The following is a 24,707-nucleotide window of genomic DNA, read 5'->3' as shown; positions in this document are numbered from 1 at the left end:
ATTTTTGCATCAGTCTTCTCTGCAGAGGATATGAGGGAGATTTCCACACCTTGAGCCATTCTTTTTAGGTGACAAATCTGAGGAATGACAGGTTTCAGAGTAACAGCCGTGTTAGTCTGTATTCACAAAAAGAAAAGGAGTACTTGTGGCACCTTAGAGACTAAATAAACAAATAGGTTAGTCTCTAAGGTGCCACAAGTACTCCTTTTCTTTTTGCAAATCTGAGGAAGTGTCTCAGACTCAGGTGTCAACAGAGGTGGTTTTGGAACAAATTGAGAAATTAAACCATAATAAGTCACTAGGACAAGAGGCTATTCACCCAAGAGTTCTGAAGGCACTCAGAAATGAAATTGCAATATGAAACTCATTTGTGGTATGTAACCTATGACTTAAATCAGCCTCTATACCAGATGACTGGAAGATAACTAATGTAAAACTGACTTTTAAAAAGAACTTCAGAAGCGATCCTGGCAATTACAGGCCAGTAAACCTAACTTCAGTACCAGGCAAAATGGTTGACTCTGTAGTCAAGAACAAAAATATTAGACACACAGATGAACACGATACGTTGGGGAAGAGTCAACTCTGCTTTTGTAAAGGGAAATCATGCCTCACCAATCTCTTAGAATTCTTTGAGCATGTCAACAAGCATGTTGTTAAGGGTGATCTAGTTGCTGCATCATACTTGGACTTTGAGAGAGCCTTTGACAAGGTCCCACACCAAAGGCTTTTAAGCAAAGTATGCGGTCATGGGATAAGAGGAAACGTCCTCTCATTGTTCAGTAACTGGTTAAAAGATAATTTATTCCTACCCTTTGTTTTTATCTTTGCACAGTGGAGAGAGGTAAATAATGAGGTCCCACAAGGATCTGTACTGGGACTAGTGCTGTTCAACACATTCATAAATGATCTGGAAAAGAGGTGGCAAAGTTTGTAGATGATACAAAATTAATCAAGATACTTAAGTCCGGAGCAGACTGCGAAGAGTTAAAGGGATCTCACAAACCTGGGAGCCTGGGCAAGAAAATGGCAGATGAAATTCAATGTTGATAAATGCAAAGTAATGCACATTTGAAAACAACATCTCAATTATACATACAAAATGGTGGGGTCTAAATTAGCTGTTAGCACTGAAGAAATGATCTTAAAGTAGTCCTGGATCGTTCTCTGAAAACATCTGCTCAGTGTGGCAGTCAAAAAAGCTAACAATGTTAGGAACCATTAGGAAAATGATAGGTAGAATAGTAAATATTGTTGTCTGTGTGCTCTCTCTGGATGCTGTCCTAGCCCTATGCAGATAGTTGGTTCAGCAGACCTTGATAATATTACCCAGAAAGGACCACCGGCACGGTTCAGTGACGAAGGCAGTCAACCAGGTTTATTGCCCTCATGATACAAGCGCCCTGGCTCTGTGGTTACAGGTACCCTAACACAAGTGTCCAGTGGCAAGGAACAGTTCAGTCAGCAGCTGGACTTTCTGCTGTCCCCAAGGCCACACAAAGGGTTAAGGCCAGGCACCCCAATATTTACAGACTCAGACAAGGAACTCTCGTACCATCTTATGTGTTTGATGACAGCTACTTGTTACCACCCCTCGTATCATGCTCCAGGTGTCTCGGGCACAACATCCCTATTCATTATTTCTAGCAGATCCTTTTAGGTGGTAGTAGGCCAGGATGTCCCTAGGTTAAGCTTTTGGAGTGTGGTCTCCCACATATCCAATATCTGTTGCTTCCTAGGAGTGCCTGTGTTTTAGCCTGTGGTTCAGTCCTCAGATCTTGAACCAGGCCCAGGGCTCCAGGCTCTTTTTCTCCTACAAATATCATCATGCCACTAAATATCACAATGGTACAGTCACATCTTGAATACTGTGTGCAGTTCTGGTCACCCCATCTCAAAACAAAATATATCAGAATTGGGAAAAGTACAGAGAAGGACAACAAAAATGATGAGGGGGATGGAATAGCTTCCGTTAAGAGGAGAGATTAAAGAGGCTAGGACTGTTTGGCTTGGAAAAGAGACGACTAAGGGGGGATATGACGGAGGTCTATAAAATCATGACTGGTGTGGAGAACGTGAGTAGGGCAGCGTTATTTGCCCCTTCACATAACACTAGAACCAGGGACCACGCAATGAAACGAATAGGCAGCAGGTTTAAATCAAACAAAAAGAAGTACGTCTTCACACAATGCACGGTCAACCTGTGGAACTCGTTGCCAGGGGATGTTGCAAAGGCCAAAACTATAACTGGGCTGAAAAAAGAATTTAGGTAAGCTCATGGAGGATAGGTCCATCAAAGGCTATTAGCCAAGATGATCAGGAATGCAGCCCCATCTTCTGGGTGTCCTTACACCGCTGACTGCCAGAGTTTGGGAGTAGACAACAGGGGATGGATTACTCGATAATTGCCGTGTTTTGTTCACTGCCACTGAAGTATCTGGCACCAGCCACTGTTGGAGGACAGGATACTAGGCTAGATAGACCATTGGTCCAACCCAGTATGGCCATTCTTGTGAATAACGTTGGTCAAGTCTCCAAAACTCTAGGACATGGACTCCTAGTGAAATACACACTTTCTCACATGCTGCTGACCATGATCCTGTTCGGGCAGTAAGAACCAAATACAGAATGAATGCTCAGCAGCCGCAATTTTAAAAGCTTATTAATCCACCTATAATTTTGTCCAACGTACAATACCCCCATTGGTGTAAAGTTTCTCTCCTTCCCTCTCTCGCAGCCCCTCCTAGAGTGGGTGTGCTGGAATGGAGAATCTGACCCCCTGAGTTTGGGTTTCCTAGCGCTGGATCCTGTAGCTCCTGAAAAAGGCTTGTTCAGCCAAGCATGGGTGCTCTGCAAAGTCCATGATGTGCCGGTGAGTTAAAGAAATCCAGTGCGTAAGAGCCTCTCCCCTCCTACGGCAGTGTGGCCAGGCCTCGTCTGTAGTACACTTGCTGTGTTTGGAATGAATGCACTCTTGTGTGTGTGCACATGCATGCTCACGCCCACAGTCACATGCATTTGTCGGCCTCTGCCAGGCATCCTCTTGCAAAGGGTCCTCCTCAGACCCCAGGAAGCTTTATATTTTCTTGCAAGCCACCAAAAGGCTTAAGAGAACCCCATGCTATGGCTTGAGGAGAGCAGCAGTTACTGGGTCTTGGTCCCCTTTACCTGTAGAGATGCTCAGGCTGCTCCCCAGTACGCATCTCCTGTGCTCCCTCAGAATGCTTTTCCTCCCTTCATTCCCTGTGTCTTCACAGCTGTGTTGCTGGGACGGTGCCTTGAGCAACAGCACTGCCTATCTCTGGGGAAATCGTTTTTGCAAAGGGGGTTCCAAAAGTGTGGGCCTTCCTGTTCGTTTGCTTTTTGGAGCCTCCCTTGCAAAAATGAGCACAGGGCGGCTTGAGCATGGAGCCCTGGGAGGCATCTGCCACTTGCTAAAATTATGGGCTTTGTTCTCATCCCCCCCCCCCCCCCCCCCGGGAAAGCCCTGCCCATCGCAGGCCTCCTCCGCACACCTACAGTGCATGCCAAAGCCTCACCTTTTACCTGAGCTCCGGCCTCTAATTTCTTTTCCAAATGCCATCATTTAATTCCCCCTCCAAATCCATACTAGCGCTTTGAAAAAGCCCCTTTTTTTCCTTGCAAGGGGATTCCATTCAGAGCTACCTGCAAAGCCCCAGTCGAGAATGTGCCTGCGCTTTCTCTTGACTCCACAAGCAGCTAATGTTGCGCAGCTGCAAACTGTACCTGCAGGAGTGGATGTTCCATGCAGAAAATTAGCTTAGGGAGTCAAGGCCACATTTTTCTTTGCTAATTACAGGATTAAAGATGCAGAAGTTTGGAGCCAGCTGTCAGCATGCCATGGAAGAGAGCCTTTGATGGTTGCATCTGACTAGAGATTAAATAAATTGCATTTTAAATAAAAAATGCGGTAACTGTTTTAGTCTAGCTGGGCCCCCAAGAATAACTCATGCCCTCTAATGCTGGGCAGCTGGTATACTGTGGCCGCTAACCAGACTGTTCATAATCATCTTGTTGTCCCATTTGTTTGTACCCACTGGATGTCTTTTGTCTGTACTTTAAATTGTAAGCCCTTCCAAGCAGGGACTGCTTTGAGTTCGAATGAGACCTCCCTTCCACTCCATAGCAGAGCTGCATTTATGTGCCTCTGGTACGTTTCAGCAAGGTTCAGGTACGTCTCATCCTACGTCATCCTTGTGCTTAGCTCTTCAGAAAAACTGAGATCCAGATCCCAAAATCCCATCTGACTCCTTTGTGCCACTCAGGTGTAAAGCTAGTGGAGTGCAGGGGCAGGACTGAGGATAGAAGGATCGGGAGGATGCAACTTAACTGGTCCCCAATTGGTTTATGGACCATCATGGCAGACCTTGTGGCAGACTGTCCCACAGAAAGTCTCTTGTCTGGATTGTGGCATATTAAATGCCCAGCTGCAAGTCATAGAGTCTTAGAGATGTAGGGTTGGAAGGGACCTCAGGAAGTCACCTAGTTTATTCCCCCTGCTGTCACGTAAAACCAAGGAAACCTAGACCATGCCTGACAGGTGATTGTCCACCCTGTTCTTAAAAACCTCCAATGATGGGGATTCCAATGGCCAGAACTAGCTGGAGTTTTAAGGCTTGACAGGCGCATTGCCATTGAATGATATTCATAATTCTGCAAGCTAAGAGACAGATAGAGGGATGCTCAGAGCTCATGCATTGGGATATGACTGATTGCTTAGGGGGATAGGAGTCAGTTTTCCCTTATGTACAGCATTGCTAATAATTGTGCATTCTGAGTTTTATGGAGGCTTCCTCCGAAGCACCAGATGTGAGCCTTGCTGACGGTAGGATATCGAAGGATATGAGCTAATTATTTGTGCTGGCATTGCAACTTCAGATTGTCTTTGTTTATCTGTGTTCAGCGTGGGACCTCTCAGTGCCAGAAAGATGTTGATAAATTACTGGGAATACAGAGGAGAGCACAAAATGAAATCAAAATGCTGGAGGGATGTGATAACCATCCACAATTATAGTACACCTCCCTTAATTGAGAAATCTGATTAAATGGGTCATTTCCCAAGAAGCTGCCCACCTCCCATCCTTGTTGTTCAATGGCAAGGGCTGCTGCTCATTTGGGAAAATGACTTTAACTGGGGCGATCCTGCCCCCTGACTGCCCAATTATGCACACCCTGATCCATCCAGAGCTTGCAATCTGCACAGGGAGCGCTGCTGGGACTCTCAAGCTGTGCAGCTGTTTCCATCATCCCTCTGGTGGTTTTTCTTGGAAAGCAAATTTCAGATTCGCAGCCCTGGAGATTTGCACCAGAAACCTGCTTCAAAGAGTTTAACCCTCGTCCAATGGGGATAACCGAAAGACCTCATGTGATCTATAGGACCAACTGAAACTATGCAAATGGCTAAAAATCCATGTTCTGATTCCAACCAAGGCCCAGATCATTCAGTAAATGATTTCAAGGGGTGAACGAATTTGGGGATCTCCCTCTGTCAGTGCTCGGAGGCAAAGGCACTGGCTGAATTGACATGTGCCGAGTTGATTTCCCCACGAACAGATCCATGCAGGCAGCCCCCTTCGTCCCTGTAGAATCCTGTTGCATTCAGTAGGGTGATGCAGCAATCTGCCCATGGAGCTGGTATAATCTGAGGCCTTAAATCTCACTTGTCATCCTTCTGTGTGGCTTTCCATGTCCCAGTCGCCATGGTCCCCCCTGCTTCTCCTGATTGTACAGTGTGGAGTGGGCCTGGGACTGGGTAGGCTTCATGCATTATCTCAGGGAGACAAGGAAATGGGGAACACTCCACTGACTGACTGGTCAATCAAGGTATTTGAAGGCGTGACCTGGTGGTCTGCCCAGCAGCTGCAGGGATGTGGCAGGAGTTGTGATTAAGGTTACTAGGTCCCTGAACGTGATTCTTTACAAACATGGTGTTTCCCACAGTGCCCAGGGAGCTGAGGCCGTAGTTCAGCAGGGTACTTAAGCAAGTGCGTGACTTTAAGCATGTGCATAATCCCTTTGAAGTCAGCTGGGCTGCTCCCTTGCTTGAAGCTCTGTAGTTGCTTGCGTACCGGGCTGAATCAGGTCTTGGCTCTGAAAGCAGTTTCCAGAGAAACCACATCAATTAAAGCTAACTCCGGGGCTGTACTTGGCTGGGTTCTTGTGGTAGGGGGAGCATTTGGAGAAAATACTGTTGACAAGGCAGGTCTCAATCCTGGTTACTCTCCACATCCTAGTCCTCTCTTCTCACCGTCCGTCCCTGTCCCCCGAGTTCTATTGTGTAAATAATACTTTCCAGCGTTTAACTTGGTCTCTGCAAGGTTAACAGCAATTAGAATCACAGCTGTTTTATTGACATCATTTGCATCCAAATCCATTGCTGCTTTCCTAGAACTCTTTGAAAGCTGTGGATAGCTCCCAGTTAGATTTTCCCCCACCCCCTCCCCTCCAATCATTCAAAACAAACACCCGGTATTGGTCAGGAATGTACGTGTCCTGGCAGAAAGGGGTATATTTAGTTTTGATGCTGTGCGCGTATATCCAATTGCACCCCCTCCCCTCCCAGAGTAGTAAAATTCTTGCTCCATTATAACGACTGCCCTCCGTAGAGGATCCTTTTCAGGGGATCTCAAAGCAGGTTAGGAGCATTAAGCCTCACAAATGCCCATGTGAGAGAAGGGGAGTACCGGTAAGGAAACCGGGACATGGATGACTTGTCTGACTGACTTGCTCAAGGTCGCATGGTGAATCCGTGGCCGAACCCTAAGCTAGAACCCCGGCATCCTGGCTTCCAGTCCTCTTCCTCCCCCAGTTCAATACGTCCTAGCCAGGGTAGCATTATTGGCTGTTCCGTTGAATGATTGATGAAACACTCTGTAAGTAGCAGGAAGAGGAGAGGATTTGCATAGACATAATCCTGGAAATGGTGCATAATGTATCAGGGAACAGGACTGGCCCTGGTGGCTCATGTGGAGAAAACTTGTTGTTACCTGTACTTGGTTTCAAATGGAGAACAAGGTGCAACTCAGAAATTCAGTGAGAACCCAGCGTCCCTCTGGTAGAGGAGTCCTGCTCACCTTTTCTGTCAGGAACAAGAAGATGCTGAGGACTAACCTTTCTACAAAGGAGGCCCATAAATCTGTGCTGAAATGCTACCCTATGGAATGCTTCAGATTTACAGGAGGAAATCGCCGCTCTCAGAGCAGGTGCGTGTGCACACTCCGGGCTTGCTGTTCCTGAAGTCAAAGCAAAGGAACAAGGCGCTCATGTGTGCGCTGCCAGCGAAATAGAAGACGTGATGCTACTTGTAAGGTATGCACAAGACAAGACCAGAGGCGCCGTGCAGCTTTGCTACTGGCGAGAGCTCAGTTGGGACTTGCCTCTGCCCTGTGGCCTGCAGCATTTATGGAGAAATGGGGGACGCTGCTACTTGCTCCAAAGCGTTGCCTGATGGGAACTACCCTCATCTTAGTTTTTTTGGGGGGAGGAGCGTTTGAAGTGAACAGGAAAATTACTCACCCTAATTATGCCTTTTCCTGGCCCTGCCACAGCCTCGAAAGCCTGATGGATTTAATTTTTTTTTTCTTTTTGTGTGTGTGATTAATACTCTTGTTTGTTACAGCATGGAACTGGAGAGGAGTCTGCACATTCCCCTCGGGTGGAATAAATGGGAAAAAAAGAGGAGTAAATGGATCAAGGGTGGGACTCAGGGATCGGGGCGGGGATCACAGAACCTTCCCCTCTGGGACTTTGATCCTTTGGTGCTAATGAAACATGAAATGGTTTTGTTGGCTGGTGTGATATCTATTTGTGGACGTAACCGCTCCCTGATGGTTCATCAGCAAGGTTTGCACCTGGGTTCTTCGGCCCCTGGCCCAGCACAGACCCCTGCCAATGAGCTAAAGGTGTAACTCCGTGAGCTGGTGGTGTTAATAGTAGGCTGTAATCCTGTAGTGGGTCAGCCACTAGAGGGCAATATGAAACTCATTTTCAGGGTGTAACATTGAGTTATAATACCTGGTGCTTAACCCAGTCCTCGCTGAAGCCTATTCTGCTGTAAGTTTTTTAGATTGCAAGCTTGTAGGGGCAGAGACAGTAGCTTCCTCTGTCTAGAAAGCCCCTAGTATGTTGTGAGTGTGACTGCGTGTAAGTAATAGAACCACATTCTAGACAGTGTGGTTCAGGTTGGTGCATCTGTCTTTGTCTGGCTTGGGTTTGTGTATGCCAGAGTCCCTTGGTTTATAACTCTACAGAAACCCGTACCTCTGTGTGATGCCACCTGATAAACAAACTAGGGGAGAGACTGTGTAGGCCCGAGCTACTCTGTTTTGTCAAACATACAAATTCAAGATCCGATGAGTTCATGTCAGCTTTTGAGAGGGAATGTCCTACTTCATCAATCCCCACCAGCTTCTGATGCTAGCTGGAGACAGCAAGCAGCCTGAGAATCCCCTCTTTTGAATAAGATTAACCCCTGTTAGCAGTCTGCAAAAAGCGCTCCTGTCAGCATCTTTCAGTGCCTGGCACACTGTAACCAGAGAGCTGGTGATGCCAAGGCATCAGGCTCCCGGTAGTATACGGCTAGGCTAAGAGTTTGCAACAGACTTGCTTGAAAGCTGATCCTCTGAATCATTTACTGGAGAAGGGAAGACACGAAACATGACAGAGGAGCTGATGTGCCCAGGATTCAAATTGTGGGCCAGGGGTGTGTAAATGAGTCTGACTTGCCTGTTAAAGGGACCCAAAGATGGTGTTAATTACACCCACATTGACTCCCTCTAGACCCCACGTAACCAACATGCGATTCAAACCAGCCTCTTCCTTCCCCAGCACCTCGGAATCAGGCCCTTGAATCTAGGGAGAGTCTAAGTCCATCTAATTCCCCTCCCGAGGGGCAGGGAGCAGAGGGAGAGGGCAGGGGCAGCAAGGAAAGCAGCTACCAGGGAGCGTTTCTGCAGGTAGCCCCCCAGCCTGCTTCTACCCTCCGCTGCCTTGCACTCTTTTACAGCAGGCTTTGTCGGCCCAGGCTCCCTCGTAGCCGCCCCTTAGCTCAGGGGTTCCCAAACTTTTTAGTAAGGCGACCCACCAGCGGCAGTTGGTCTTTTATTCATGACCCGCCTAGGCTCCAAAATCATAGACCAACGTTTTCCTCCCCCTGCCAAGGGGGCACCGACCGCCCGCAGCAGCATCCTCTGCCCCGGCACTGCTATTCTAATCCCGGCCAGGAGGGCAGGCCCAGGTGGGGATGTGGTTTGGAGAGCGAGCCTGTCCTGCATTTACCGTGCAGCAGCAGCAGCAGCTCCTGTCCCGCGAGGCTGGGCCTGGCTCCCCGCTCCAGGCGTGAAGACCTGGTGCCTGGGGTCGCAGCGCCGCTCGGGTTTGGCCTGGCGCTGTTCTGTGTGCCAGGGCACAACACTGCTCACTCCGCTTTGGCTGTTGGGGCAGGTGTTGCACTTTTCTGCCACCGTTGTTGGATGTCGCCTGACTTAGCGGTTAGCTGTTGGTATCCTTGGAGCCCGGATAGCCCGGATGTGTGACTAAAGCAAACCAGCCGTGCTACGTGCAGTAGAAGTTGGGAGTTTGGCTGTAACATTCAACCCCTCCGAGTGCCCTGCCTTCCGGGGTATTGCTGGGAAGTACGTTGGGGTACCTCTGCAGGGCTGGGGCACCCTTGGGCTCCTTGTCAAACCAAGATGGCATCTAGTGCTCACTGGGACAGACTCACCGTTTTTAATAACCTGGTCTCCCCTCTGGCCTGGTCTCCCTCTAGAATAGCAGTACTGTAATAGGAAACACGTTAGTGATGCTTTGGAAACACTAATCCTCACAAGTCCCTTGGAGGAAGGTAAACACATTCGACAGATAGGGAAGCTGTAGTGAGTGTCGGAACCCAGATTAGAATGGTGGGCTTCCTAGTTTCTTGTTTTCTGCTCGGCCCACTAGATCATGGGCTTCATGTTGAGACGTCAGAGAGAACTTGTGATTCAACTCCTGCTACAAAGCACTGCTCAGGCCAGCTTTGCAGGGGTCTGCAAGATTCGGTCTGTACCGCTGTCTTCTATGCAGAGCGTTTCAAATAGGCATGTGGATTGATGTGGCCGTACAGCGCCTAGCACAATGCGGTCATGGTCCAGGATCAGAGGCGCTACAGCAATGCTAATAAATAACAGTTAATCTTTCTATTGCGTGTGCGTACAGTAGTCGACAAGGGTGGATCTGTGGTTTGAGGATGGAACCTATTTTGGTCCCAAAACAACAAACCAAGGTGCAGCTGGCAAAGTTGTGCATTGCATTGCATTGCATTGTTGCGTTGACTTTGATCCCACGTTCAGATCTCAAAGGTCAAGACCCAGATGAATGGTAGACTGGCACAAACTAACCCCAGAGCCTTGCACAGCTCCGTGATCCCAACACCCAGTGGCCAACAGGACCACTCAACTGTGCCTTGGCTTCGCTACTCCTGAGCACTCTCCCGAATAAGTGTGCGCAGAAATAGTCAGTCAGTGGAAAGACTGTATGTGCTGCTATTTTCCTTCTGGTTCTTTCTTGCCGCCTCTTTTACCCAGTGATTCTGAGTTGCTTTGCTTTTCGCTGTCTCAATTTGTCAGCCTGGGTTAATGACCACTTTTGTACCTTTAAGGAGGGGAAAAAATACTTGCTCGGAAGTGTGATGTCAGGTGATTCAGACAGTGTTTCCTCAGGCAGGACGGACCATGAAGCTCCACTGGCATGATGCAGCATGCCTGGACAACGCAACCTGAAACAAGCACGATCTGGACAAAAATAAGAAGCAAACCTGAAACCTCTTCAGCTGCGTATTAGACGAGCATGGAACGTTTACGCTTTCTCAGCTGCACTCGGTGCATGGGAGAAGGGAATCTGAAATGGTTATCATGTGCCTGGCTTAAAGCAGTCTCTGAACAAAACAGTTTTGGGTCTCAGTATTTTGAGAAGTTGGCATTCTGTGCTTGTTCTGTGCAGCATGGCTTTGAAAGCCGTAGCTCGCCTGTGTTGTAGGGAGTGGGTGAACTGTTCTGGGCACATCTTTTCTAGATTTGGCCCCAGTTCCACTCTCACTGAAGTCTGCTGAAAGACTCCTATTCCTGTGAATGGGGGTTGAATCCAGACCTTTCTAAACCAAGGCCCCAATCCTGCAAATACTCTCGTGCTTAATTGTAATCACATTGGTAGCTCCACTGACTTCAAAGGAACTACACAGACACTTCAAGTTAAGCATGTGCTTAGTGTCTGCAGGATCAGGGCCTGAGTGACTTGTCTGTGTCCTCATCAGCAGATAATCTCTCAATGCAACTAAAACAGTTTGTATTTTAATGTAAAGAAATAAGCATAGTTTTACCTGCAGCAACCCTGCTTCTCTATTGGATGGATTTGAACCAGTGATTGACCTTTTGGGGGAGATGGAAGTATACAGGGGAGAAGAATGAGATGGGATTTTAAAGAAACCTCTCCCAAACTGCTGCTCCGGTTCCCTTCCAAAAGGTGCTACGTGTTCTGAAACTTGATGTACAGATTGTCAGATGAAATTGAACTGTTCATTAACTTTCAGTAATGAAAGGGACTTTTCTGGTCCAGTTCTTAAATGTTTTAAATTCTCACTGTGCCAGCATACCCATTCTGCCAAAATATTAGAACACATTGTTTTTATTTACTTATTTCACAGGGAATTCGTCTTTCTGATTTTGTTTTTGGAGGTAGTGGGGGAAATGAAATTATTAAAATAATTAAAATTAACCAGAGAGCATTGTGCTAAAATCTAACTATTGTAAAACCTCACTTTTGATAGAATAGCAGCCAAGGTTGGTGACATTTGTCATTATTTATTATTTGTATTGATGTAGAACCCAAAAGCCCTCGTCCTGGATCAGGACCGCAATGTCTGGAGTGCTGTACAAATCCAGCACAAAAAGATGGTCCCTGCCTCGAAGAGCTGACAATTTAAGTATATAATCTTTCAGTAGGGATACACTGCACACTTTTGATGCTCAATAAGTCACTGCATCTGTCACCTTAGTGTGAGAGTTGTTTTAAAACTAAAATGAAAATAAAGTAGCAAATATATTAAAGTAACACCAAGAAGGATATTGATAAATTGGAGAGGGTTCAGAGAAGAACTATGGGAATAATTAAACGGTTAGAACATGCCTTATACTGATAGACTACAGGAGCTCAATCTATTCTTTTTTAACAAAGAGAAGGTTAAGGGGTGATTTGATTATAATCTGTAGGTATCTACATGGGGAACAAACATTTAATAATGGTCTCTTCAATCTAGCAGAGACCCTCTTCAATCTAGGGTCTAACACGATCCAGTGGCTGGAAGTGGACGCCAGACAAATTCAGACTGAAAATAAGTTGTACACTTTTAATGGTCAGAGTAATTAACCACTGGAACAAGTTACCAAGGGTCGTGGTGGATTCTCCATCCCCAGCAATTTTTAAATCAAGATTGGATGTTTTTTGGGGGCAAGTTCTATGGCTTGTGTTATACAGGAGGTCAGACCAGGTGATCACAATGGTCCCTGCTGGTCTTGGAATCTATGAATATGTGAAAGAAGGTGTCTCACACGTGCAAAGCAGTGTATAGCGGGGAGGGGCTCGGATACAGAGCTGGGAGCAGGCTCAGAACCCAGATAATCATTCTGCTAAGGCACTAGTACTCCCGTGTGCCTTGCCTACCCTGTTATGCTGAGTCAGGCTGGTGCATGTGATGGCCTGAAGGGAATTCAAGAGGCAGTTAATGATGTTTTGCCATCCAGGGGTGCTCAACATCGTGCCTGGCAGGATGAGTTAATGAAACCACGGCTGCCTGTAACTTAGAATGTATCAGCTGCTATACAGTTCAGTTGAACCCTAAGGATGGGTGTTGGAAGGGAGCTCATGTTAGGTCGCTAGTTCCTATTTCAGTAGGATTTGGGGCCTAACTCCTATAGGCTCCTTTGAAAATTATAGGCTCAGTGTGCTGTTTTGAACAGAGATTTGCCTGTCTTTAATTCTGTTGCATTAGGAGTGATAAATGAAAGATTGCGGCATGTTCAAGATGAATTTCACTTTTCCCATTACGCAGCAGTGGCTCCAATTGCACAGGAAGATCCCCAGCGCTAATTGGGAGTGGCCGGTGTGTGTAAAACATATTTATAAATACGGGAGGTGGGAAGGAAATGGTTATCAGTATTGGCTGCTGGAGGCTCAGTGCAGAGCAGCCTCGCAGCTAACGGGGTGCTGTCAGGTTGAACGTCAAATTGGGTTTTGCTTTCCACCATTAGTGCAGTGTGCTCACTGCTTGGCTGCAGCATCTTGCTTTTGTGGTGCACGCTGAGAGGACAGCAGTTTCACCTTGGCCTGCAGTCCGTTTCCCTTCCAGGTTTACATGGGCACACAGCTACTGAGATTCCTGGGGGCTTGGAAAGTTGTCTCGGGCTTTGTGAAGATTTGTTCTTGCAGACCCTGACTTGTGGCTCCCTGTTGACCTGACCCTTTCTGTAGGATAACATGAAAAATCAGCTCAGGGCTGCAATCCTGTGCTCAGATCCATGCAGACTGACCCTGTGCAGAGCCACACTGAAGTTGGTGGGACTTAACACTCTGTCCTATCTGGGCAGACCCTTGTTCGGATTCAAGGACTTAGGATGCTTTCAGTTGAGAGATGGATGATCTAATATCCACCCTGTAAAAAAACAAACAAACAAAACCCCTGTATATCCATATGATCTAATCTGACTTCCTGAATAATACAGGCTGGAAAATTTTACTCTGTGATTCCTGCATCCAGCCTATAACTTGTGGTTGAGTGAGCGTGTAATTTTCAGAAAGCCATGTATGTTAGAGGTCAAGCCAGTGGCTGAGTCCTCTTGATACCACTATCCTGAGTGGGCCAGGAGTTAGCGTTCATACTGTGTATGCAACTCTAGATGCAAGAATATGTTGGGGGTGCTTCTTAATTTTGGGGTAAGAAAAAAAAATCTCACTATAGAAATCACTTAATGCCATGAGATTCCTGTACTGTATTTAGTAACACCAGGTCAGATACTGCAGTCAATGGGCATTCTGTCTGTATAGGGAGGACTGCAGGATTGGCCCATTGTCTTCAGCTTCAGTTCATTGAGGACCCCCTCTTCTGCACAAATTTCCCATGTGAAATGATGTATCTCATCTATGTTGTTCTTTAGACAGTGGTTGTGCCCAAAATGTACTAAATTCTTTCCAGACTCAAAGGAGAATGCAGTACTTACCCCAAAGAGCCTGCAATTAAAAAGACAGAGCCAGATAACACAGTGAAAATGGACGCAACATACAAGCAGAATGTCCAGGGTGAGGGTAGATTGGTTGGTTGTGATAAGTTGAGTGGTTGCATGAAGTTTTTTTAATTTAAATTTAAAAACTTTAAAAAAATAATTCCAAAAGAGGAGAGAGATGCATTAATGAAAAGGTAAAGAATTCAAATAAGTAAACCAAAAAAAATGGAAAAGTTACGGCTTTCCGCAGCAATCATAACATTGCATTAGTATGTTTGGGCAGTGCGACCTGTATTGAACACTATAGGGCTGTACAAAGTTGTGAAAATGTTCACGCAGTTATTCATAATGTATGTTTCAGGATTTTTGCACTGAAGGTTGTGAAAAGTCACACGTTCACACATTTCCATGTGAAAATAGATCTTTACCAACATGAAATTTTGTAATAAAAATGTCCAAAAGTTGGGCATTTTTGCTTGAAAATAGACTCCTTTGAGGGTTCATCTCTCTTTCATTCAGAAATGAACCCTGTTCTCAAGCCAGCTCCCTAAAATTTTCTCAGGCTTTTGATGAAATCAGGCTTTGTTCACAAAGTCGAAATGAAATATAAAAACCTCAAATGTCAGTCTTTTGAATTGGATTGCAAATATTTATTAAAACGATAAATGGCATAATTCAGTTTCTATCATCATCACTTTATTGACACAACTAAGCATACAAGTACTGCTACAGCCAATATATTGTATCCAAAACGTTCAAAAACTTTAAAGATCTTAAAGTTGGGAGTCTAAATCCATATATAGACACCTAAAGAAGTGACCTGATTTTTCCCAAAATGGGGAGCTCCCCGCAGCTCCCATCAACTTCAGTTTGCTTGGAGACATTTCTGCTTTTCTACTGGTGTACGGGTCAGTGACCCCCAGTCAGTCTTTGTGTTCTCTCTGCTTGCAGCACCAGCCCATGTTGGTTTAGGATTGTGTTAGGGAAGTGGGACCTGGAGCAGGTATTATGTACATGGGAAGACTAGGGATGGATGTGTATTCAGTGCGGGGAGGAGTGGCAGATAAGCGTGTACAATGGGGTCAGCTCTCTATGCCCAGGAGGGAAGGGAGTGCCTTGCACAGGGCTGGAAATTAATCTCTTTGCCCTTCACCGTGTTTGGAACAGTGGATGTTTAGAGCAGAATCAGAGCTTTCTTCTAGCTGGTCCAGTATTCCATCTCCGCTGACTCCAAGCACAAGTCCTTGAATGAATTTATACGAGCAAGAGCCAAGGACAGTAGCATTCAGTTTAGGAGGGTCGGGGGGTCAAGTATTGCCAAGTCCTCCACTCTTGAACGTATAGTGGCAGATTGATCTTCCAGTGTTTTCGCTCATGGAGTTGAAGAAAGCAGAGAATCCTGCTGAAAGTATTAAATAATAATAATAATTTAGTTGTGTGGATTCAGAGACTGAATTTCAGAGGGGCCAGCTGTGTGCTCTCTCCGGGTTGAGACTATCTGTGGACTGGAAATGTACATAACTCGGGGAGTTCAGGATCCCCGTCCAGGGATCAGAGTGGCCTTCTCTCATGGCAGCTAGCCTGCTGGTACGCTTTCCAGCGATCCTGGGTACCACTCAGACACGCAGTCCTCCAGAATCGAGAGACTGTGATCCCATTGTGTATTCTGTATGCACCCTGCTTATATTTTTCTTTCCTGGTTGCCTCCTGCAAGTGATTGCGAGGTGAAATATAATTAGTGAGAAATCCCAGCAGCTCCAAAGTGTCAGACAGAGAAATGGGTAAAGGGTTAGCTGATCCCTCAGAGGGGGTGGGGGGAACCCAACACACCCGACTCAGTTCTGAATTCTTGCCTGGAGGCTACAGTTCTCCATTCTCCTCCTCCCAGCCACCCCTCCCCATCCCCTTTTACCTAGGCGGGCCGGCTTTTTTTATTTTATTTTATTTTATTTTATTTTATTTTATTTTATTTTATTTTATTAAAGCTTCCAAGGTGGAGCAGCTGCCATTGGAGTCCAGTCCAGCGTTAAGAGCATTTAGTGCTGTCGTGCCCCAAGGGAACAAAGAATTACTGTGACACATTCCTCCCTTCTTCTTCTTGTGGTTTGCAGTGTAAACGCTCCCCATCTCTCTCCTGTGGAATTGCGTTCTTCCCCCGCCCCCACGCCAAGCCCCCCTTCACGGTTGCAGACAGCACAGATATGAGGCCCACCTGCCTGATGTCAACATTTTAGTGGGCGCGGCCGGGGGAAGAATGCGCCGCTCCCAGCCCCGTTCAGGTAATTAATCCCTGCAACTGACAGGTGGCAACAGGCGGCCTTTGGCTGCGGCTCTTGGGGGGGAAAAGCGCTTGGAGGAAGGATTTTAATAGCTCATCAGCGCAATTCGTACATGTCTGGCAACCAGCAGTCTGCAGAGCGAGAGAGAGGAGTGGGGAGCAGGGGGGGAAGAGTGCTCGGTAAAGGGAGTTACAGTGAAGCTGAACTGCAAAGGAGCCCTTTAGTTCAGAGACACCCCCTCACATCCTGTGTGTCAATGCGAGGATGTGGGGTTTTCTCCACGGTCACGCAGACTCCGCAGCTGCCTATGCAGTGAATACACCTGTGCCTAGGCACTGCACAGTGTCTTATTCCAACAAATTTTGAGGGGAAAAGGGTGATCTTCTGGCTGGACATTGCACAAGACAGTCTCTTCTCTGTGCCTCAGTTTCCCCATATGCCAGAATGAGGGTGATGTGTTCCTCCTTTGCAAGTATGTTAGGTTTCTTTCAGCATGGTCTGCAAAGTGCATGGAGAGTGCAAGAGAAGGGCAGCACTGACTCTCCCTTGACGTGAGGAGCCACACCTCCAAAAGCACTGTCTTATTTTTCCTCACATAGGGTCTGCTGATCAGCACCCTCAGCTCCCATTAGCTTTCCTGGTTTCCGTGACCACTCAGGCTCAGCCCCTGCCTGGGGGGAGGCTCTCAGGTGTGTTGTGCGCGGGACACATGGCCACTGAGCAGCAACTTTGGTTTCAGTGTTTTGAATGCAGCAGGCGTCTTCGCCAGTAGGAAGGGCAGGTTTAGTAGAAAGCCCTGGTCTCCCTTCTCTTTCCGGAGAATGGAACCTGGCTTTATACAGCTCTTTCTGTACCCAAAGCAGCAACAGCATTGGCAGTCAAGACAAGGATCTCCTGAGTTTATAGGATTGATCTTGCAGCAATGCTGAGTGTGAATTCTCATGGGAAACCCAATGTGATTCTCCCCCGTTCTGACTGAGCTTCTATTGGATCAGGCTCTGAATTCAGACTAGCTCACAAGCATCTTGTTCATACATATTTGGTGAATGGCAGATGTTATAAGCACTTGCCATCAAACATGGCTTTGGTCTCAGATAATCTGTAGATTTTATTTTGGGTTAAGAGGGATTTTCCCCTCCACACCATTCTAATGTCAGAATTACTTAAACTGGCTTTTCTTAAGCCGTTTGCATTTATTCCCTAGGAATCTGTTTGTGTAACCTTTGGCGTTGCTCCTTGGAACGCTTTTGCACATAGGAAATTAAGCTTCTAGCAGAGTGTGTTGCTAATGAACAAACGATCAAAAAAAAATTAAAAAGCTGAAACCCAGTATTTGCATGTGTCTGAATTTGCAAAATGCATGTGTCCAAATTCTCTACGCAGTGTGTGTTTTGGCAGCTAGCAGAACAGAGAGACTCAGGTTTCAGAGTAACAGCCGTGTTAGTTTGTATTCGCAAAAAGAAAAGGAGTACTTGTGGCACCTTAGAGACTAACCAATTTATTTGAGCATAAGCTTTCGTGAGCTACAGCTGACTTCATCGGATGCATTCATCCGATGAAGTCAGCTGTAGCTCACGAAAGCTTATGCTCAAATAAATTGGTTAGTCTCTAAGGTGCCACAAGTACTCCTTATCTTTTTAGAGAGACTCAGTTTCCCCTCTGGTGACAGAGGACTTCCTATTTCTCGGACAGTGTCTCAGCTGCAGTGTACTGGTGGAAAACTTGCAGGCAAGCGGGGTCGTGAATTTGCAACTTAAAATTAATCCCAAACTAAATGAGCTTTACTAAAAAGTGAGTTGCTGGGGGAAGGTTGTAAGTTGTTTTTAACCATTATTGTTCTGAGTGAAAGGGACTTGAAGATAGAGGATCTTATATTCACTAGCTAGCATCCTAGATTCTATTCATATTCATAAGTATTCGGCATTAACAATGGGCACTCCTGGTGTTGGGTGAGCCCCTTTCTTACTTAGAAGCCCGCTGGGCCACAGGGACTTGACTAGCTTGGAAATTGAGACGGACCTTAAAGAGGTACTTAAGATCACAAGTTTCATTGACAAAAGGAATAGTGTTCAATATAATATACTTAGACTTCTGTAGGGCATTTAATTTGCACACCGTTTTGATTAAAAATCTAGAACGATATAAAATTAACATGGCACCACATTAACTGGATGAAAAACTGGCTATCTGATAGTCTTCAAAATGTAAACATAAATGTGGAATCATCACTGACTGGGGGTGTTTCTAATGGGGTCCTGCAGGGATGGGTTCTTGCCCTACATAATGAGCATTTTTATCAATGACCTGGAAGAAAACATAAAATCGTCACCGATAAAGTTTGCAGACGACTGAAAAATTGTGGGAATGGTAAATAATGAAGGAGGACAGGTCACTGACACACAGCGATCTGTTAATACAGCTAAATGTAAATATGCACATGTAGAACAAAGAATGTAGGCCATGCTTACAGAATGGGGGACTCAATCCTGGGAAGCAGTGACTGAAAAGGACTTATGGGGGTGGATAATCAGCTAAACTTGAGCTCCCAATGCGACGCTGTGGCCAAAAGGGCTAATGGGATCCATGGATGCATAAATGAGCTCTTGAGTAGGAGTAGAGAGGTTATTTCACCTCTGTATTTGGCACTGGTGTGATCCCTGCTGGAATCCTGTGTCCAGTTCTGGTGCCCACAACTCAAGAAGGATGGTGACAAATTGCAGCAGGTTCAGAGAAGAGCCATGAGAATGATTAAAGTATTAGTCTCCAGAATCTCAATAAGGCAGGTTTTCTATCTCCTTAGTTTAACAAAGAGAAGGTTAAAGGGGTGACTTGATCACATTCTGTAAGTACCTACATGGGAGCCAAATGTTTCATAGTGAGTTCTTCAGTGTATCAGAGAAAGGTATAGCACAATCCAATGGCTGGAAAGTTGAAGCTAGACAAATTCAGACTGGAAATAAGGTGTAAATTGTTAATAATGAGGATAATTAATCATTAGAACAACTTATCAAGAGTCCTGGTGGAGTCTCCATCACTGGCCATTTTTAAATCAAGGCTGGATGGTTGTCTCAAAGATATGGGTGTGGAAATGTTTTGGTGAGGTTCTCTGGCCTGTGCTATCCAGGCGGTCAGACGAGATGATCTCAGTAGTCCCTTCTGGCCTGGGAATCTATGAATTAAAGCAGCATGTCAGGGATTTGCTGCATCAGAGTTCTGCCTGGGAGTTCATTACTCTATGGAAAGCCCACGCGACTTGTGTTGCACAAACAGAGCAGTTCCTTCCAAGAGACCCTTCCTTTACCTAGCTGAAATTGCTTCATTTGGGAGCTGAAAGGTTTTTCTTTAAACCTTTTGTTTACCCACCTTAAGGAGAAGGGGGCTTGTTGAGAAATCAGACAGGTGTCGGCTGATGTGAGCTGGCATGTGTACGCATTGTGATACTGAATTACCAGTGGGGATGCCAAGAGTGTGTAACATAGTATGTCTGCTCAGGCAGGTGGTGAGGGCAGGGCTGGAGTCATTGGAATGTTTTTTCTTTTCCTTTAAAACGTATTATTAGTCAAAGAGCAGAATTTACTGTTGTTTTTAGCAATCTGAGTCTGCTTATTTGGACATGACACACGGAGCTTGAACCCCAAAGAAAAGGCTAAGCAAAGCTTCTCATTCTCTCTCAGCTGAGGGCATCTAGCTGGGCTGTATTTCTAACGCATTTGTCTTAAGTAACTGTCTGCTCTGTACATGGAACAGAAATTTTCTCTCCGGCGTGTTCAGGGTTTGCTCCCTGGGCTGTGGGGTTGGTTCAGCTCTTGTTCCCATTAATGGATAACAACAGTTGTCGTGCTTCAAAATGACAGGCCAGTGTATTGAGCAAAGCTAACTTACAGTATTCTCCTCCCAGTCAGTTTCATTGGTATACTCTTACCTGCATATCCTGCCATTTGGATTACGTAATCCGAGGGAGCCAGGATATTGACCTTGTAAAGCATCTGACCAAGTTGGTCCAAACTTGCCAGTTTCCACTTATTTATGCCACGATATTAATTTCTTCCAAAAAAACAACAGTGCAATTGAGGATGAAGTGCTGACTCTGGCTTAATTTTCTGGCTTCTGCCAGTTCTAGAAGAAAAGATTACAGTATGAAAAGTCTTAACTGGGTTTGCTAGTCCATCTTTCAGCCCATGCCGAACTGTTCATAACTGGGCACGTACTGGTCCACTACCATTGGGATATTTATTTCCCTAGCAAATACAGCTATTGGAACAAAGTCCAGATATTTCCTTTCTTGGTTTCAGAGCCCATTACTCAGTTACACCTCTTTGTAATCCTGAAAAATAACTTCTCTCTCTCATGTTTATGCTTTTTTGTAGACTTCTAACCCCTTCATTGTCACTTAGACCAGTATGGCATGTTTAGTTCTTTCCTCACAACCTAGTCCCAGGACCCATCTGGTAACTTTTGAGGACCATCTGTGACCTCTCCCCAAATTGTCCATCTCTGTGTCTGGAGTTGAGTACGCTGTTTATGTTGCAGCCTCAGTGATACTTCACCTCTGTATTGCAGCACGCAGTGGTGCTCTTGCATTGGTATGTAGGTGCTTCAAAACAGCTTGACCATTGCTTCACTCAGTTCCTGCCTTGTGCCTTGTGTACCAGGGATGTTACTGGGCACACAAGCAATTCGGCTGCAGCTCGTGCACAATCTGCCTGAGAGGTCTTCCATTTCATCCCAAATATACACATCTTCTGTGTATGCACAGAGCGCTTCTGTCTCCAAGGTTTTCACTGACACAAGCCTCCTTTAAAAATATATTTCATATCTCTGTTACATAGATGCAATAATATCACTGACCTGATTAGAAGTCACCGTGAACGAGCTGTTCCCGTCTATTGTGTCAATAGAGAGAGTTAGGACTCAAATTACAAATGACCACAAAGGGTTTGGCAGGGAAAAAAAGCCAAGGGCCTTTATTTAATATCTGACAGCAGGTACTTTATGGACAGATTTACACTGAGCTTACAGGACTGTGGCCTCTCGGTGACTGTAGGCTGAAGGGCCGTGTTGCCCAAGATGGCTTTGAATGCTGTGTTTTGGCTGGGATTTCCAGAGTCCTATCCCTTGTGCTGCCCTGGTGAGACTTGAACCACTGGCCCAGTCAGGGAGCAGTAAGCCTCCCTGTCCTCTCCTCTCCAGTGCCCGCTTGCCTTTCTGCTCTTGATGTGGCTCCTAGCTCCTCTTTGCAGTGCACGGATGATGCCTTGAACAAAGAACAGATTAGTAGACTATACACTGGGAGCTGCATGTGGTGTGTGAAGTGTCATGCCCAGCCCGGTCCTGTGATGCGCTGAACTCCAGCCTGTGTCTGTCAGAGACAAGTACTCGGGGCCTTGTGAGAACAGGCCCCAGAATCTTCATTATCGCTGCTTAAAAAGGGGGCCTCTCCTCTCCTGGGAGGAATGAACTTTTTCCAAGTTTCCGTCACTCGTTCCATTAAATGAGATCTAACGCTCCAATCCACATCATAGAAGATGCTGTACATTGTCGCACAGGTTAAGGTATTATCTCCAGTGACCTGGCCAAGTTTCATGAGGGGAAGGTAGATTCTGTCTGCTTAATAATTTTCCCCTCCAGTTTTATATGGATGCAATATTCTTTGTTTTTGTCCTAAATCATCATGTTAAAAACCTGCTGCATTTCTCTCCAATGTTGGCTGCATTTCTTAAATCAAAGTGATCCCTCTGTGCATATACACACTGGGATTCTCCTGGGTGAAATTGCTAAGATTTCCCTTTTGAAAAGAACAGCAGTCACTCAAAGAACCTGACTTGAAAGATCCTGCTGGTAATGTAATGTTACCCATTACACCTCGTTTGTACCTGCCCTGGATCAGCTGAAGTTCTTCCTCCTCCTTGTTAAAAGAAAAGGAGTACTTGTGGCACCTTAGAGACTAACCAATTTATTTGAGCATAAGTTTTCATGAGCTACAGCTCACTTCATCGGATGAGTGCATCCGATGAAGTCAGCTGTAGCTCACGAAAGCTTATGCTCAAATAAATTGGTTAGTCTCTAAGGTGCCACAAGTACTCCTTTTCTTTTTGCGAATACAGACTAACACGGCTGTTACTCTGACTCCTCCTTGTTGTTTACCTCTCCAAACACTTACAAACATCTAGCATGTTGTTCCCTACAGCACATGCTTTATCCTTCTTATTGAACCATGCTGGGCTGTGCATGGTTTCAAAGCTGCCTAGGGGATTTGGACACTTAGTTTCCATTAGTGTTATTTGGCTTTGCAAACCTTAGCGACTTCATTTGACTCCATAAATTCTGAGCTGCAGCACACAGGTACCGCAGTGATGCCGTAATTAAAATTCTGTTGCTTAACTTCCCGATATTTTAAAATGTGGATGGCTCTTTTTTAAAATGTTCCTTTCTTGGGGATATGGTACGGTAGCATTCGGACTAAAATAACAGTGAATTAACTGTGCAAGGAATTACTTTTTAATAAAAAAGAATAAATACGAAATTACAGGTTAAAAAGAAGCCTTTGATAAGTCACCGTCTAGATTTGTGTTTCGCAACCTGTCTTTGTTTGGCACATTCTCCATTTCCGCAGGCTGGGTAAATCCTTTGTGTGTTTAATCTCTAGCCTGCAGGCACATAAAACAGATTGCATAACTTTGTCTTCACATTTTAGAAAATCTGAAAACTTAAAACGTTTGCAGCACCTCGACTGCAATGGTGTCAAACTCCTGGGCAGTGGGATGGCCTTGAGTCACTTCCCCTACTCCCCAGTTCTTCTGACTCTGGTTTTCTTGCATGTTGCTGCGAGTAACCTTTGAAACGCACATAATCCCCCGAATAGCAGTCGCTAATCCCTTTGCTGCCACATGACCAGCCATCTACCCATATGTGTGCCAGGCTCTCCTGTACCGGCAGGATGTGATGGCCAGCTGGCATCGGTTACCTGTTGGCTCCTTGTTTGAACAGTTGGGAGCAGGTAGATGAGCTGTTGCCGTTAGACATTTTAAAGAAAACAACCACTTTGGGGCTTTTGCTCGCATTCCACGATAAGAAATTAATAGAAGTCAGTGGGAGAATGCCAGGAATTTCTGTGGTTCAAGTGGTTAGGGAGGCAGTTCTGTACTTCATAGATTCCAAGGCCAGAAGGAACCATTGTGGTCACGTAGTCTGACCTCCTGCGTAACACGGGCCGGAGAACCGTTGTGGTCACGTAGTCTGGGAGGGAGGGAATTGGGGAGTGTCTGTATTTCATGGAGCAGAGAAGACTGGACGCTACCTTCAGGGAGAGAATCCAGAGAAAAGGGTTTAGGCTCTGAGCGAACTAAGCATTTAAGAACTTGCTTAAATCCATTGATAATAGTGGGGTGCACCTGTGCTTTGCTGAAGTCTCCCTGAACCAAAGGGACTTATGTGCTGTGGTGCTGAGCTGAACTGGGGCCTTACTGTGGCAGACACACCGATGGAAGGGGGAGGGTAATAGTTTTATTTGTAGCTAACATAGCTGGAGTCTGATGTGTTCCTCATCCACATGCATCTTACTTTCAGGAGAGGGAGCTGTACTCTACTGATGAGGGCCCATGTCTTGGACTCTCTGCCCGAGTTCTGTTCTGGGTTCTGTTCCAGGTTCTGCTGGTGACTGTCTCTCTCTTTGGGCGAATCACTTCAATTCTCTATGCCTGGCCTCCCCACGTGTAAAAAGATGATATACTTCTCTGCGGCGAGGGGTAGTTAGCACTTTGAGATCCTCGGAGCAAGGTTGCCATAGAGGGGCTACATAGGGTCACCGTTAGCACGCCCCTGAGGGAAGTGCATATTGTATAAATAAATACTTCGGGATGGGTCCCACTCGCACACTTCAGACTGGGATCTCCTTTTCAAATACCCTCCGAGTTGTAGGCGTGTTTAGGTCCATGATTTCATTTCAGACCACTAGGGAGATAGGAAGCCCACTTGCAAAATGTGATGACAGTTCAGATCTGCATGCTGGTCTGGTTTTCAAATGCTCCTGTGGCCCAAGGCTGTTCGGATGCAGGGTAGTTAGAATTGGGCCATCTCTATTTCTTTTCTCAGGTGCGGTGGCTGAGGGGTTAAGATGGTTGATTACAGTCCTGAAGGTTGTGGGTTCGAGGCTTGTTCA

General features: G+C 45.9%; 1 protein-coding gene across 3 annotated transcripts in view; it reads left to right on the top strand.

The window, feature by feature from the left end:
• The window catches only part of TP63 (tumor protein p63), a 106,994-nt gene that overhangs the window by 57,452 nt on the left and 24,835 nt on the right, over positions 1–24,707 (top strand). The window lies entirely within an intron of this gene.

This window comes from Natator depressus, chromosome 9 (assembly GCF_965152275.1).
Source record: "Natator depressus isolate rNatDep1 chromosome 9, rNatDep2.hap1, whole genome shotgun sequence".
Taxonomy (NCBI): Eukaryota; Metazoa; Chordata; order Testudines; family Cheloniidae; genus Natator; species Natator depressus.
The sequence above is the reverse complement of the archived record's forward strand: the minus strand, read 5'-3'. Positions and strand labels throughout refer to the sequence as shown.